This window comes from Procambarus clarkii, chromosome 2 (assembly GCF_040958095.1).
Source record: "Procambarus clarkii isolate CNS0578487 chromosome 2, FALCON_Pclarkii_2.0, whole genome shotgun sequence".
NCBI classification, from domain to species: domain Eukaryota; kingdom Metazoa; phylum Arthropoda; class Malacostraca; order Decapoda; family Cambaridae; genus Procambarus; species Procambarus clarkii.
Window position 1 is genome coordinate 18,243,551 of NC_091151.1, and position 15,036 is coordinate 18,258,586.

At 45.4% G+C, this 15,036-nt stretch overlaps 1 non-coding gene across 1 annotated transcript; it reads right to left on the minus strand.

The window, feature by feature from the left end:
* Nucleotides 1-14,423: 14,423 nt before the first annotated feature.
* Nucleotides 14,424-14,564, minus strand: LOC123762470 (U4 spliceosomal RNA). The gene has a single exon (XR_006773357.1). It is a non-coding gene; the product is annotated as a U4 spliceosomal RNA (small nuclear RNA).
* Nucleotides 14,565-15,036: the final 472 nt, after the last annotated feature.

A 15,036-nucleotide genomic window follows, 5' to 3' on the forward strand; every position in this document is an offset into this window, starting at 1 on the left:
TTCAAAGATGTGACGCAACCCTTTTAGCCCTCGACCAGAAGTGCAATATACGATTACACATCACATTACTACAACGGGAGCACCTACCTTCGCCAGACCACGCCGCCTGGCACCGGAACGATTGGCGGTATCACGTGCTGAGTTCAACAAGCTACAGAAGGTATGAATAATCCGCCCTTCGAATAGTCTATGGGCTTCACCTCTCCATATGGTCCCGAAAACAGCCCCAGGGGAATGGCGCCCTTGCGTGGACTACAGGGCTCTCAACGTTCGTACTCTGCCGGATCGCTACCCAATACCACACATCCAGGATTTCTCACAGGGATTGAGCAACACAACCGTTTTTTCGAAAATTGACCTTGTGCGGGCATTTCACCAGATCCCTGTGGAACCGGCAGACATTCCGAAAACTGCGATCACAACACCTTTTGGACTGTTTGAATTCGTCCGGATGCCTTTTGGTCTACGGAATGCATCCCAGACATTCCAACGCTTCATCGATCAAGTAATTAAGGACCTTCCTTTTTGCTACGCCTACATTGACGATCTACTGGTGGCCAGTACATCACCAACAGAACATCTGTTACACCTCCGACTCCTCACCCGTCTGTGCAACTTCAGCTGGCAGCTCAACTCCGAGAAGTGTATTTTCCATGTTCCAGAGCTGGATTTCTTGGGACACCGTGTGTCAGCAGCAAGGGTCCAACCACTAGAGAAGAAAATCGAGGCAATCAAGGAATTCTCGCGCCCATCCACTCCAAAGAAGTTGCAAGAATTTCTGGGCATGGTGAATTTTTATAATCGATTCATCCCACATTGTTCGGACATCTTGCGACACTTATACGACCTCTTACGTGGTCGGAAACACAGGTCCCGTCTTCCGTTGGAATGGACTCCCCAGGCAGAGACAGCATTCACCAACATAAAACACACGCTGGCGGAATTCACCTTACTCGCACACCCAGTGTCTGACGCTCCCACTAATCTTTCTACCGACGCTTCAAAAACAGCTATTGGTGCTGTACTACAACAGCTCATTGAAGGAGAATGGCGCCCAACTGCATTCTTTTCAGTACGCCTGTCACCCACTGAAGAGAAGTACAGCACTTTTGATAGGGAACTGCTCGCCATCTACGCAGCCATACAACATTTCCGGCACTTCCTCGAGGGGCGGAACTTCCACATCCTCACAGACCACAAACCCCTCACTTATACACTGGCGGCCAAGGGTGATGCTCACTCTCCTCGAGTAGCCAACCACCTGGCATTTATCTCCCAATTTATCTCGGATATCCTCCATGTCAAAGAAACTAATAATGTCATAGCCGATGCACTGTTTCGACCCACCATAAACCAAGTCGTGAAAACCCCAGCTCAGGTAGACTATTGTGTAATCAGAAAGGCCCAACGGGAAGACCCTGATCTGCAGCGATTACGAACATCTGACACAGCTCTCCGGTTCATCGAGATTCCCATGGAAGGTGGCGGTAGTATAATCTGTGACACCTCACGGACGGAAGCACTTAGGCCCAACATTCCTGCCCAGTTTCGCTGGAATACATTCTCAACATTTCACTCCCTAGCACACCCAGGAGTACGTGCTTCCCAGAAACTACTAACGGAGTTTCCTGTGTTATACATACGACAGGAATCAATTCCGATGTTCGACGATGGACTCGCTCATGTCTCCAGTGCTAGCGAGCGAAAACACATCGTCACACAAAGAGCCCTCTTCAACAGTTCCCGTTACTACACTACACTCACTACTACACCGGGATGCTCCCGGACGCAGGTTCGAATCCTCGTCACGGCCCTTGTGGATTTGTTCATTAGTTCCCTTTACCTTCTGACCGTTTCGAGGTGGTGCATGTAGACATCGTTGGACCATTACCGTCGGCAAGAGGATGTTCTTATCTACTCACCTGCATCGATCGATTCTCCAGATGGCCGGAAGCAATCCCATTAATCAACATCTCAGCTGAGTCAGTGGTCCAGGCTTTCCTCCCTGGATGGGTCGCCCGTTTAGCAGCCCCACTGTCATCATCACCGACCAAGGACGACAGTTCGAATCATATCTATGGAAGGAACTTATGGAATTCCTCGGCACCACACATAACCGAACCACTGCATACCACCCTGAGTCGAACGGAATGGTAGAACTCTTTCATAGACAACTAAAAGCCGCCCCAAGAGCTCAAGCACGCCCTGATGATTGGATCGACAGCCAATCATTAGTCTTGGCATTCGTTCGCCCACGAAGGATGGCAGTGGATTCTCGGTAGCAGACTTAGTATACGGATCTAGCCTGCAGCTTCCGGGCGAATTCTTAACCCCGACGCCACTCATCACACCCTCAGACCCCACTTTTGTCCAGAAATTACGGGCGGCCATGGCAAGCATTCGGCCTACACGACTGCGCCAACCGAAAACTCGTGCTACATATGTGCCTCATGAGCTCCACACAACTGAACACGTGTTTGTAAGAATCGACGCTGTTCGACGCCCTCTACAGTCACCTTACGAAAGACCATTTAAAGTGGTTTCTTGAACACCGAAGTTCTTCACCATTGAACGCCGAGGACAGCGGGTAAACATCTCCATCGATTGCCTTAAACCAGCACACTGTGACGCTGCCCCAGACATCCCTCCAGAGACACATCCGCCGATAACGCCGTTCACTTTTCGACCACAGTTACCAGCAGCACCGCCACCTACGACAACGGACGACCCTGTACGACCTCCCACCCTACAACCCCAGTTACCAGCTGCACCACCATCTGATCCTACGACTACGGACGATCCAGTGCGACATCCCACCCTACGACTCAAGTTAGATGATATCAGCGAAGAGGAGGAAGTTAACTTTGAGGGTTACGCGAGCAGGGCGTACAATTCATCGACCAGCTAGGTTCCTTGATCAAGTGTTTTTTCCTTTCATCCTTTGGGAGGAGAAATTCTGTAGTGAGTAGATTATCCCAATAATATACTGGCTCCAAACACATTAGCCTAATGAGAGAAGCAAAGCTCTTCTTAGTACTAGTTATGGAACTCAAACCTTTCCGTACTTCCAGTTAATATTCCTGTCAACCTTTGGAGAACAATGAGGTGTTGCCCGAGCATATAAGCAGCAGAGTAGCGAATAATAACTACCGCAAGGAGGTATTCTCAGCCCTCTTCTCTTCAACTGTTTAATAGAAAGAATAATGAGGTTGAAACTCCCATATCACTGCAGGCTGCTAAACTACGCGGACGACTTTGTCATTATCATAAAAGGAAGGGATGCGGCGCGCCTTGCACCCAAATGCTTAGACTGCATCAGCAAAGAGGCAAAACAGATTGGGATCAAACTCAACCCCTCAAAGTCAAAGGCCATGCCCATAAAAATAGCGAAGCCCAACATCCAACTCACAATACAGGGTCAACCAATAGAATGGGTCGACACCTATCAGTATCTAGGAATCATCCTGGACACACATGAATTTTAATGCTGAGGTCACTTACTTGAGAGAGCGAACTGTGGCCCGGACGGCAATCCTCAGGTCGCTAACCTCCCTTTCTGGAGGAGCCAATCTGCAAGTTCTTCGCACATACTATGTACAGGCAGTCAGATCAGTGATCGATTATGCCGCACCTGCACTCACAAATCTATCACACCAACAGTGGAAAAAGCTTGAAGTTGCCCAAAACAATGCTATGAGAGCTGCACTGGGAGCCCCCATGTGGACCAGGCTTGAAACTCTTAGACTGGAGACGGGTTTGCCCTCTCTACAAGAAAGAATATCACAAAGGACAGCTACAATTATCAGTAAGATAATTATTTCTTCTGATCCAATCCCAGTACGGCAGGCCTTGGTGGTTGGACTAGGCCAAAACAATGGAAACTCTTGGGTTGCAAGAGCAGGAAAAGTCCTAAACAGACTACATTTAAAAAACATGATTCTTGATAGAGAGGGTGATCATCCACACCCAAATTACACTCCTTCCGCGCCGTGGGAAGAGCCTACTTTCAAAATAGTAATAGAAAGTCTTCCAATGAAAAAGGCTGCCTATGATCCGACAATCCTAAGGCGCATAATAGAAGAGCAAATGTATAGCATAGCAGTAGCAGGAGCCACCCACATCTTCACAGACGGATCGGTGGACACATAATATGAGAGTGCTAGCGCTGCTCTTTGCACGACCAGCGTACAGGCATATTGGAGACTGGGAGGACTAGTATCATCAACCCAAACTGAGCTGTTTGCCATACAACAGGCATTCGCATATGTGATTGCACAAAACACTCAAAATGCAATCATACACACAGACTCAAAAGCTGCACTTCAAATACTAGGACAAAAACAGTGGAAAGATAATGTGGAAATAATTACCACCATTTTGTATCTTGGAGCAGTCGCTAAAGGCAAAGGACTCAACATAACTTTAAACTGGATCCCATCCCATATTGGAATCCCATTAAATGAAAAAGCTGATGAAATTACTAAATTGGCCACTCGTCATCCAGTGATACATAAAACAATTCAACCCAGCCTAGAGAACATAAAAAACATCATCACCAAAAAACTCTCACATCTCAACAAAGCCTACCTGCACCAGAGAATAGCTGAAGGTTCGCCATGTGCAACATGGTATCTTCAGGCAACCAAATTAGAAAGGTTAAATATCCCAAAAGGAATCCACAGGGAAATAGCAGTTAGGTTATATAGACTACGTCTAGGTTACAGATGCAACTGGGAGATTGGTGAACCCCGACAGAGAGAGTGCATCTTCTGCCAAACTGTCACAGAAAAGCCATTACTTCACTATCTTCTGGAATGTGAAGCAACCAATGACCTTAGAAGAGCTTTAAGAGTTCCTGAATCATGCAGTGGCCACCCTGAAGCCATCAACACAGCCACTCTCCTGGTCAACAAAGGTGTCCAGCAGCTGGACACCCTCATAAAGACTGTGAAGCAGTATCCTCCCCCGCGATAACAGCTTGATGGTTAAATGCAACCTCAGAATACTGAGAAAAAAAAATTGTACCACTTACGGGCTATTCATGCCCGTGCCACCTCTTGGGTGGCTTAATCTTTATCAATCAATCAATCAATCGAATAATAACTCACGAGGCTAACCATACCCCGCGCTACTTGCCCCGATCCTGTGCCAGGTAACTCCACTACGGGCTCACCATAGCCCGTGCTACTTGGGAATTATGTTCCGAGTAGCTGAATCTAAAACAACAGAATAATAACTGACGGGAGACATCTCCCGTCATGCAGGGTGCAGCCGCTCCTCCACAGATCTCCAGTATCATCTATTGATACTGGTAATGGCTCAAAAGGGCCACCACTTAAGGGCTATTCATGCCCGTGCAACATTTTGGGTGGCTTAATCTTCATCGATCAATCGAATAATAACTCAGCACCGCTCCTGTGCCAGGTAAGTCCACTACGGGCTCACCATAGCCCGTGCTACTTGCCCCGCTCCTGTGCCAGGTAAGTCCACTACGGGCTCACCATAGCCCGTGCTACTTGCCCCGCTCCTGTGCCAGGTAAGTTACGGGCTCACCATAGCCCATGTTACTTGGAGCTCGTTCCGAGTAGCTGAATCTATAACAACAACAACGAATAATAACTGGCAGATTCATTCAGCACCGCTCCTGTGCCAGGTAAGTCCATTACGGGCTCACCATAGCTCGTGCTACTTGCCCCGCTCCTGTGCCAGGTAAGTCCACTACGGGCTCACCATAGCCCGTGCTACTTGCCCCGCTCCAGTGCCAGGTAAGTCCACTACGGGCTCACCATAGCCCGTGCTACTTGCACCGCTCCTGTGCCAGGTAAGTCCACTACGGGCTCACCATAGCCCGTGCTACTTGCCCCGCTCTTGTGCCAGGTAAGTCCACTACGGGCTCACCATAGCCCGTGCTACTTGCCCCGCTCCTGTGCCAGGTAAGTCCACTACGGGCTCACCATAGCCCGTGCTACTTGCCCCGCTCCTGTGCCAGGTAAGTTACGGGCTCACCATAGCCTGTGCTACCTGGAACTTGTTCCGAGTAGCTGAATTTATAACAACAACAACAATAATAACTAGTCTACTTTCAAAGCTATTGCTTTGAGTTAATGGGCATTTATCTAACCACTGAATACCTTAAGCCCAATGGTGGTGGAGTTATTTTCTGTGACTCTAAAAGTGCTCTGCAGTCCTTAAATAACCCATCACAATGTATTTCGGAAGTAGCTTGTAATATTAAATGGAATGTAATTTTTGCCAATGATAATAACTCTTGTATAAAATTTGTGTGGATCCCATCCCATGTTGGAGTTGGAAAACATGACTTTGTAGATCGATTGGCCAATGAGGCTTGCAGGAAAGAAAACATTGATTATGACTTTGGACTATTTAATGGAATTATTAGAAACATACAAATTAAAGAAATTAATTCAGATTTAGAAGAACTAAGAAATGCCCAGAGACCTGAAAGCTGCAGTATTAAAAGTTATGACAAGTTTTGTAATACTATTTTTTAGGGGGGTCTCCGGCCCTGCTGTCTTGACGGTGTGGATATTACATCTTCGAATTTTTTGAGCTTGTGCTCAATTGTCTTCCGAGTCTCTGTGGTTTGCTTGATTCCATGTGATGACAGCAGACTTTCGATCAACTCAGTGACCAAAGTTTTGAGCATTGGCCAGAGAGCGTCCAGTTCTGTGGGAACACTATTTAATGCTGTGCAGGTCCTTTCCTGTGCCAGGTAAGTCCACCACGGGCTCACCATAGCCCGTGCTACTTGGAACTTGTTCCGAGTAGCTGAATCTATAACAACAACAACAACATTGGGGTCTAGTAGCTTTTAGACCCTTCTCGGTGGTAACTTTGACACTGGAATTGCTACTCCTATTGGCCCCAGTGAGCTTACTGGATGAAATGGGAGGGCGACTGCTTTGAACATGATTCTTGTGTCCTCCATCTTTCTTTTTGTCCTGTACAGAGGTCTTCTCACCCTTCACCATGGCCGATGGTGAAGGGCCGTGTGCCCCCTCTTCCTGAATGGGTAGACCCCACGCGGTTTTAGTGGGCATGGGAGCTGGTATTCGTTTTGGTGGGGGTTTCGGCTCTGCTGTAGGCGTGGTGGGGTTCGTTTGAAGCCTTTTAAGCCTTTCAGGGCATTTCAAGTTCCAGGCGTGATGTACCTTGGAGCAATTTGGGCACTTTGCCTGAACAGGGTGGTTTGCCTTGTGTTTATCAATACATGTTTTTGTGTCATGGGGCTGGCTGCAGACTCCGCACCTCACTGGGCGTTGGCAGCCATCTTTGTGATGCCCAAATCTCTGACATCTAAAGCATCTTAGGGGTTCTGGGGTGTAAGGCCTGTGTTGGAACACGCCCCAGATTCCAAGGTCAAGTTTCTCCGGGATCCGTCCTCTTACTGTGAGAAGGACTTGTCGAGTTTCCTGTTTTGTGGTTCTTACTTGGCATCTCTCTGCTGACACCACATAGTTCATCTTTTCGAGATGGTCAAGGGCCATATGCAAGGGATAGTGGAGGACAATGATTTTTCTTATTCTATCCTCTGGTTTCAGTTCCTCACATTTTGTGTAATTTTCAGAATCGTAGCGGCCGACTCGTCTTTAGGCCTCAGAATGTATTCTCCTCTGAGATTTGATTTTGCTCTGATCTGGAGCTGGGGGTACTCTTTTTCGAGGTCTACTACAGTGGCGTAGGAAGACTTACCTTCGGTGTGCTGCACCTTGAAGATCATCTACTAAGATACATCATCTAAGATACACATCTACTAGACCAGCTTCCAGAAATACAAATCCTAAACAAGAATGAAACTACCCACATCCAAGGAGGCAGATTAGACCTAACCTTCGTTTCAGCCTCCCTAAGAGATGCAGCAACATGGTCAGTTGAGCCCACACTCACAAGCGACCACTATGGGGTCCAAATTGATCTTCAGTTAGACCTACCCACCCCACCTCCGCCTCCATCTGAAGCCTGGAACTTTGCTTTAGCAAACTGGGACCGATTTCAAAACCTCATTTCAGAGTGGCAAAGAAACTATGATCTTCCCGAAGACATTAATCTGGCAGAACAAGAATTTGTCAAAGCGATTCAAAGTGCAGCCAACCACTCAATCCCACTGAAAAAACAGTCCACCGGACACCATAAAGATCATTGGTACTATTGCGAACGTGTCAAAGAACTCAACCATAGACTCAATAGAACAAGAAAGCTATACAAAAAGCAGTCAAGTGACCGCAACAGGATCTTACTTTGTGAGGTCAAGGAACATGTACATCGAGAGACCAGACAAATAAAAGAACAAAAGTGGCTGGAATGGTGTTCACACCTGAATGAACACACCTCTCTCGGAGAGATGTGGCAGCAAATTCACCGAGCCAAAGGGAATAAAACACCTAAAGCTCCACACCCCAAGGATCCTCAACAGGAAGCCGAAGTACTGGCAACCAGGTTTGCAGAGAGAGCAGCCAGCAATCAACTTCCACCAGATGTATTAGCAGTACAGACCGGACTAGAGGAAGAAAGGTGGCACAGAATCCTTACAGCATGTGAAGAAGTCTCTGACACTAGTGCCCCCTTCACACTGGATGAGCTCAATCGGGCTAAGAAAAACTCCAAGGATACATCCCCTGAAGCAGACAAAATAACCTATAAAATGATTAGAAACCTCGGCCCAGAGGGAGACGCTGCATACCTAAGGTTAATTAATTTAGCCTGGACTTCTCAAACTAGACCTTCTGCTTGGAATAGAGCAGACATAGTGCCGATCCCAAAACCCAAAGATCCAGCTAATCCCAGGCCCATCTCTCTCCAAAGCTGTGCAGCCAAGACGGCTGACAGAATGGCACTCAACAGACTGGAGTGGAAAATGCCTAAACTGCACCATGATATGTATGCCTATAGAAGAGGGGTTGGCACAGTGGAATGTATTACAACTCTGTTAGCCCACTTGAATGACAGACCAGGAATGCTGATATTCCTGGACCTTGAAAAAGCCTTTGAACTGGCTAGCGCCCCAGCTATTCTCTGCTGCCTCATTGACAAAGAGGTCAGAGGTAACCTGCTCTCCTGGACCAAAAACTGTCTCATAAACAGAGAAGCAAGAGTAAAACTTCATGGCAAAGTCTCTGAGTTCAAAAGACATGAAAATGGTACACCGCAAGGAGGTATTCTCAGCCCTCTTCTCTTCAACTGTTTAATGGAAAGAATAATGAGGTTGAAACTCCCACATCACTGCAGGCTGCTAAACTACGCGGACGACTTTGTCATCATCATAAGAGGAAGGGATGCGGCGCCCCTTGCACCCAAAAGCTTGGACTGCATCAGTAAAGAGGCAAAACAGATTGGGATCAAACTCAACCCCTCAAAGTCAAAGGCCATGCCCATAAAAATAGCGAAGCCCAACATCCAACTCACAATACAGGGTCAACCAATTGAATGGGTCGACACCTATCAGTATCTAGGAATAATCCTGGACACACATGAATTTTAATGCTGAGGTCACTTACTTGAGAGAGCGAACTACGGCCCGGACGGCAATCCTCAGGTCGCTAACCTCCCTTTCTGGAGGAGCCAATCTGGAAGTCCTTCGCACATACTATGTACAGGCAGTCAGATCAGTGATCGATTATGCCGCACCTGCACTCACAAATCTATCACACTAACAGTGGAAAAAGCTTGAAATTGCCCAAAACAATGCTATGAGAGCTGCACTGGGAGCCCCCATGTGGACCAGGCTTGAAACTCTTAGACTGGAGACGGGTTTGCCCTCTCTACAAGAAAGAATATCACAAAGGACAGCTACAATTATCAGTAAGATAATTATTTCTTCTGATCCAATCCCAGTACGGCAGGCCTTGGTGGTTGGACTAGGCCAAAACAATGGAAACTCTTGGGTTGCAAGAGCAGGAAAAGTCCTAAACAGACTACATTTAAAAAACATGATTCTTGATAGAGAGGGTGATCATCCACACCCAAATTACACTCCTTCCGCGGAGAGGAGGCAGATTAGACCTAACCTTCGTTTCAGCCTCCCTAAGAGATGGATCAACATGGTCAGTCGAATCCCACACTCACAAGCGACCACTATGGGGTCCAAATTGATCTTAAGTTAGACCTACCCACCCCACCTCCGCCTCCATCTGAAGCCTGGAACTTTGCCTTAGTAAACTGGGACCGATTTCAAAACCTCATTTCAGAGTGGCATAGAAACTATGATCTTCCCGAAGACATTAATCAGGCAGAACAAGAATTTGTCAAAGCGATTCAAAGTGCAGCCAACCACTCAATCCCACTGAAAAAACAGTCCACCGGACACCATAAAGATCATTGGTACTATTGCGAACGTGTCAAAGAACTCAACCATAGACTCAACAGAACAAGAAAGCTATACAAAAAGCAGTCAAGTGACCGCAACAGGATCTTACTTTGTGAGGTCAAGGAACATGTACATCGAGAGACCAGACAAATAAAAGAACAAAAGTGGCTGGAATGGTGTTCACACCTGAATGAACACACCTCTCTCGGAGAGATGTGGCAGCAAATTCACCGAGCCAAAGGGAATAAAACACCTAAAGCTCCACACCCCAAGGATCCTCAACAGGAAGCCGTAGTACTGGCAACCAGGTTTGCAGAGAGAGCAGCCAGCAATCAACTTCCACCAGATGTATTAGCAGTACAGACCGGACTAGAGGAAGAAAGTTGGCACAGAATCCTTACAGCATGTGAAGAAGTCTCTGACACTAATGCCCCCTTCACACTGGATGAGCTCAATCGGGCTAAGAAAAACTCCAAGGATACATCCCCTGGAGCCGACAAAATAACCTATAAAGTGATTAGAAACCTCGGCCCAGAGGAAGACGCTGCATACCTAAGGTTAATTAATTTAGCCTGGACTTCTCAAACTAGACCTTCTGCTTGGAATAGAGCAGACATAGTGCCGATCCCAAAACCCAAAGATCCAGCTAATCCCAGGCCCATCTCTCTCCAAAGCTGTGCAGCCAAGACGGCTGACAGAATGGCACTCAACAGATTGGAGTGGAAAATGACTAAACTGCACCATGATATGTATGCCTATAGAAGAGGGGTTGGCTCAGTGGAATGTATTACAACTCTGTTAGCCCACTTGAATGACAGACCAGGAATGCTGATATTCCTGGACCTCGAAAAAGCCTTTGAACTGGCTAGCGCCCCAGCTATTCTCTGCTGCCTCATTGACAAAGAGGTCAGAGGCAACCTGCTCTCCTGGACCAAAAACTTTCTCATAAACAGAGAAGCAAGAGTAAAACTTCATGGCACAGTCTCCGAGTACAAAAGACATGAAAATGGTACACCGCAAGGAGGTATTCTCAGCCCTCTTCTCTTCAACTGTTTAATGGAAAGAATAATGAGGTTGAAACTTCCACATCACTGCAGGCTGCTAAACTATGCGGACGACTTTGTCATCATCATAAAAGGAAGGGATGCGGCGCGCCTTGCACCCAAATGCTTAGACTGCATCAGTAAAGAGGCAAAACAGATTGGGATCAAACTCAACCCCTCAAAGTCAAAGGCCATGCCCATAAAAATAGCAAAGCCCAACATCCAACTCACAGTACAGGGTCAACCAATTGAATGGGTCGACACCTATCAGTATCTAGGATTAATCCTGGACACACACATGAATTTTAATGCTGAGGTCACTTACTTGAGAGAGCGAACTGCGGCCCGGACGACAATCCTCAGGTCGCTAACCCCCCTTTCTGGAGGTGCCAATCTGCAAGTCCTTCGCACATGCTATGTACAGGAAGTCAGATCAGTGATCGATTATGCCGCACCTGCACTCACAAATCTATCACAACAACAGTGGAAAAAGCTTGAAGTTGCCCAAAACAATGCTATGAGAGCCGCACTGGGAGCCCCCATGTGGACCAGGCTTGAAACTCTTAGACTGGAGACAGGTTTACCCTCTCTACAAGAAAGAATATCATAAAGGACAGCTACAATTATCAGTAAGATAATTATTTCTTCTGATCCAATCCCAGTACGGCAGGCCTTGGTGGGTTGGACTAGGCCAAAACAATGGAAACTCTTGGGCTGCAAGAGCAGGAAATGTCGTAAACAGACTACATTTAAAAAGCATGATTCTAGATTCAGAGGGTGATCATCCACACCCAAATTACACTCCTTCCGCGCCGTGGGAAGAACCTACCTTCAAAATAGTAATAGAAAGTCTCCCAATGAAAAAGGCTGCCTATGATCCGATAATCCTAAGGCGCATAATAGAAGAGCAAATGTATAGCATAGCAGTAGCAGGAGCCACCCACATCTTCACAGACGGATCGGTGGACACATAATATGAGAGTGCTGGCGCTGCTCTTTGCACGGCCAGCGTACAGGCATATTGGAAACTGGGAGGACTAGTATCATCAACCCAAACAGAGCTGTTTGCCATTCAACAGGCATTCGCATATGTGATTGCACAAAACACTCAAAATGCAATCATACACACTGACTCAAAAGCTGCACTTCAAATACTAGGACAAAAACAGTGGAAAGATAACGTGGAAATAATTACCACCATTTTGTATCTTGGAGCAGTCGCTAAAGGCAAAGGACTCAACATAACCTTAAACTGGATCCCATCCCATGTTGGAATCCCATTAAATGAAAAAGCTGATGAAATTGCTAAATTGGCAACTCGTCATCCAGTGATACATAAAACAATTCAACCCAGCCTAGAGAACATAAAAAACATCATCACCAAAAATCTCTCACATCTCAACAAAGCCTACCTACACCAGAGAATAGCTGAAGGTTCGCCATCTGCAACATGGTATCTTCAGGCAACCAAATTAGAAAGGTTAAATATCCCAAAAGGAATCCACAGGGAAATAGCCGTTAGGTTATATAGACTACGTCTAGGTTACAGATGCAACTGGGAGATTGGTGAACCCCGACAGAGAGAGTGCATCTTCTGCCAAACTGTCACAGAAAAGCCATTACTTCACTATCTGCTGGAATGTGAAGCAACCAATGACCTTAGAAGAGCTTTAAGAGTTCCTGAATCTTGCAGTGGCCACCCTGAAGCCATCAACACAGCCACTCTCCTGGTCAACAAAGGTGTTCTTTGTTGCTGGACACCCTCATAAAGACTGTGAAGCAGTATCCTCCCCCGGGATAACAGCTTGATGGTTAAATGCAACCTCAGAATACTGAAAAAAAAAATTTGTACCACTTATGGGCTATTCATGCCCGTGCCACCTCTTGGGTGGCTTAATCTTTATCAATCATCTTCGTAATACTAGGTATTTGTATGGTCAGCACAGTAACCGAATCAGGCAATGTTATGTAGTCATTGCGCGAATTCGCCTTGACTATAGACACATCTGGCAGGTTAGTGAGGCTGAGCCACTACCTGAATACTCAGATTGTGAACTCTGTGATAAACCTTTAATGTATTCACTAGAACACTATATTGTTGAATGAGAAACCGTAAAGGATTTTAGACCTGGCCTCTTGTACCACCAACTGTGTAACTATTTTATTGACTCAGGTGTTCTGGACGACATCCTAACAATTTAACCAAAATTTACTTGTCCATTTTAAAGAATGAAGAACAATTTTTATTTATATTCTAAGCTGTATCACTTATGAACCCATCCCTGCCCTTGTGTGCCAGTGCATGAGAGAAAGTTGTTTTCACATATCCATACATTAAAACATTGATTGTAACCATGATATATATGTACTTCCGCCTACAGTTTAGACCTATTGTCTTATGTTATGACCCTCTGTCCTGCGTGACAATGAATACCAGCATTATCCTCACTTCAATAAGACTTAATCGAAATCCTCAGATTAGGCAAAATTATAATTAATTTTGTCAATATAGATGTTAATAATAATACTCGCCTGGCGCTTCGCAACCGCTTTGGCCTTGGTTCGTATACTGGCTGGGAAGGATTGACTGGGTGCCAATCCTTAACTGTACCCTCTGTTCACCCACCAGAGAAAGAGTACCTGGTTGTTAAACGATTTGGCTGGTCATCTTTGGGGAAAAAATTAGGATTAAGGACTTTTCCGAAACGCTATGCTGCTAATGGCTTTACAAGTATATATAAATAAAAATTAGCTTTTTAGTATATATAAACAAAATAAAAAGTGTAATTTTGTTTTGATCCTGGTTATATTCTGGAGTTCCATGTAATTAGATCCAAGTACTGACAAGTTAACACGTGTCTGATATAATTATATGGTTTTAGGTTAAGCTAAATTGTCCCTTAGGGAATCGTAGACATTACCACAAGTATGCTGTTAATGAATCTCGTCTCCTGCTTATGTGGAGTAAGCGAGGTATCGTAAGATCTATAATATAATATAACATAAATCTTAATTATTAAATTTTCTATAAGTGAGACAACTGTATTATATTGAAGCCCTTGAACAGGCTAACAAAAATTGCCGTAGCCGGCGCTTTAACACGCCGACCCAGCGGGGTATTGGTTAAAGTTTTCAACTAGCAATAATCGCACCTCGGATGTACCTCATTGGTTACGATACTGCCACTGCGCAAAGCTAGATAGTATTAGGGCTATGAACACCAGCCTCAGAGCACTGTGGACCACACTATTTCACATGTACTCTATGTTCATATATTTGCCATGTTGATTATTATATAAATTCATTCTTATATTAATATTTATGATACTTTTGCCTGTATTAATCATCATACATATGTTTAAATAAATTACTAGACACTTGTTGATGTCATGTAAACAATAATTGTTCTGTACGGTCTCCGCTCCTTGATCATTTCATGTAAGAAAACGCGCAGAAGTATGGAGGACTAACTTAAGAATCGTGTGAAATCATAATTTTTAACTTTTACTTAATAATAATAATAAGTTATTTAGGAAAGTTTATACAAAGATGCAGTGTTACAAACATACTGTTGGATATTATAGATAGAGCTAGTTCATACCATATTTAAAGCCACTAATACGCAGCATTTCGGGCAATTTTAACTATTTCTTCTTGTTGATAGTAGGT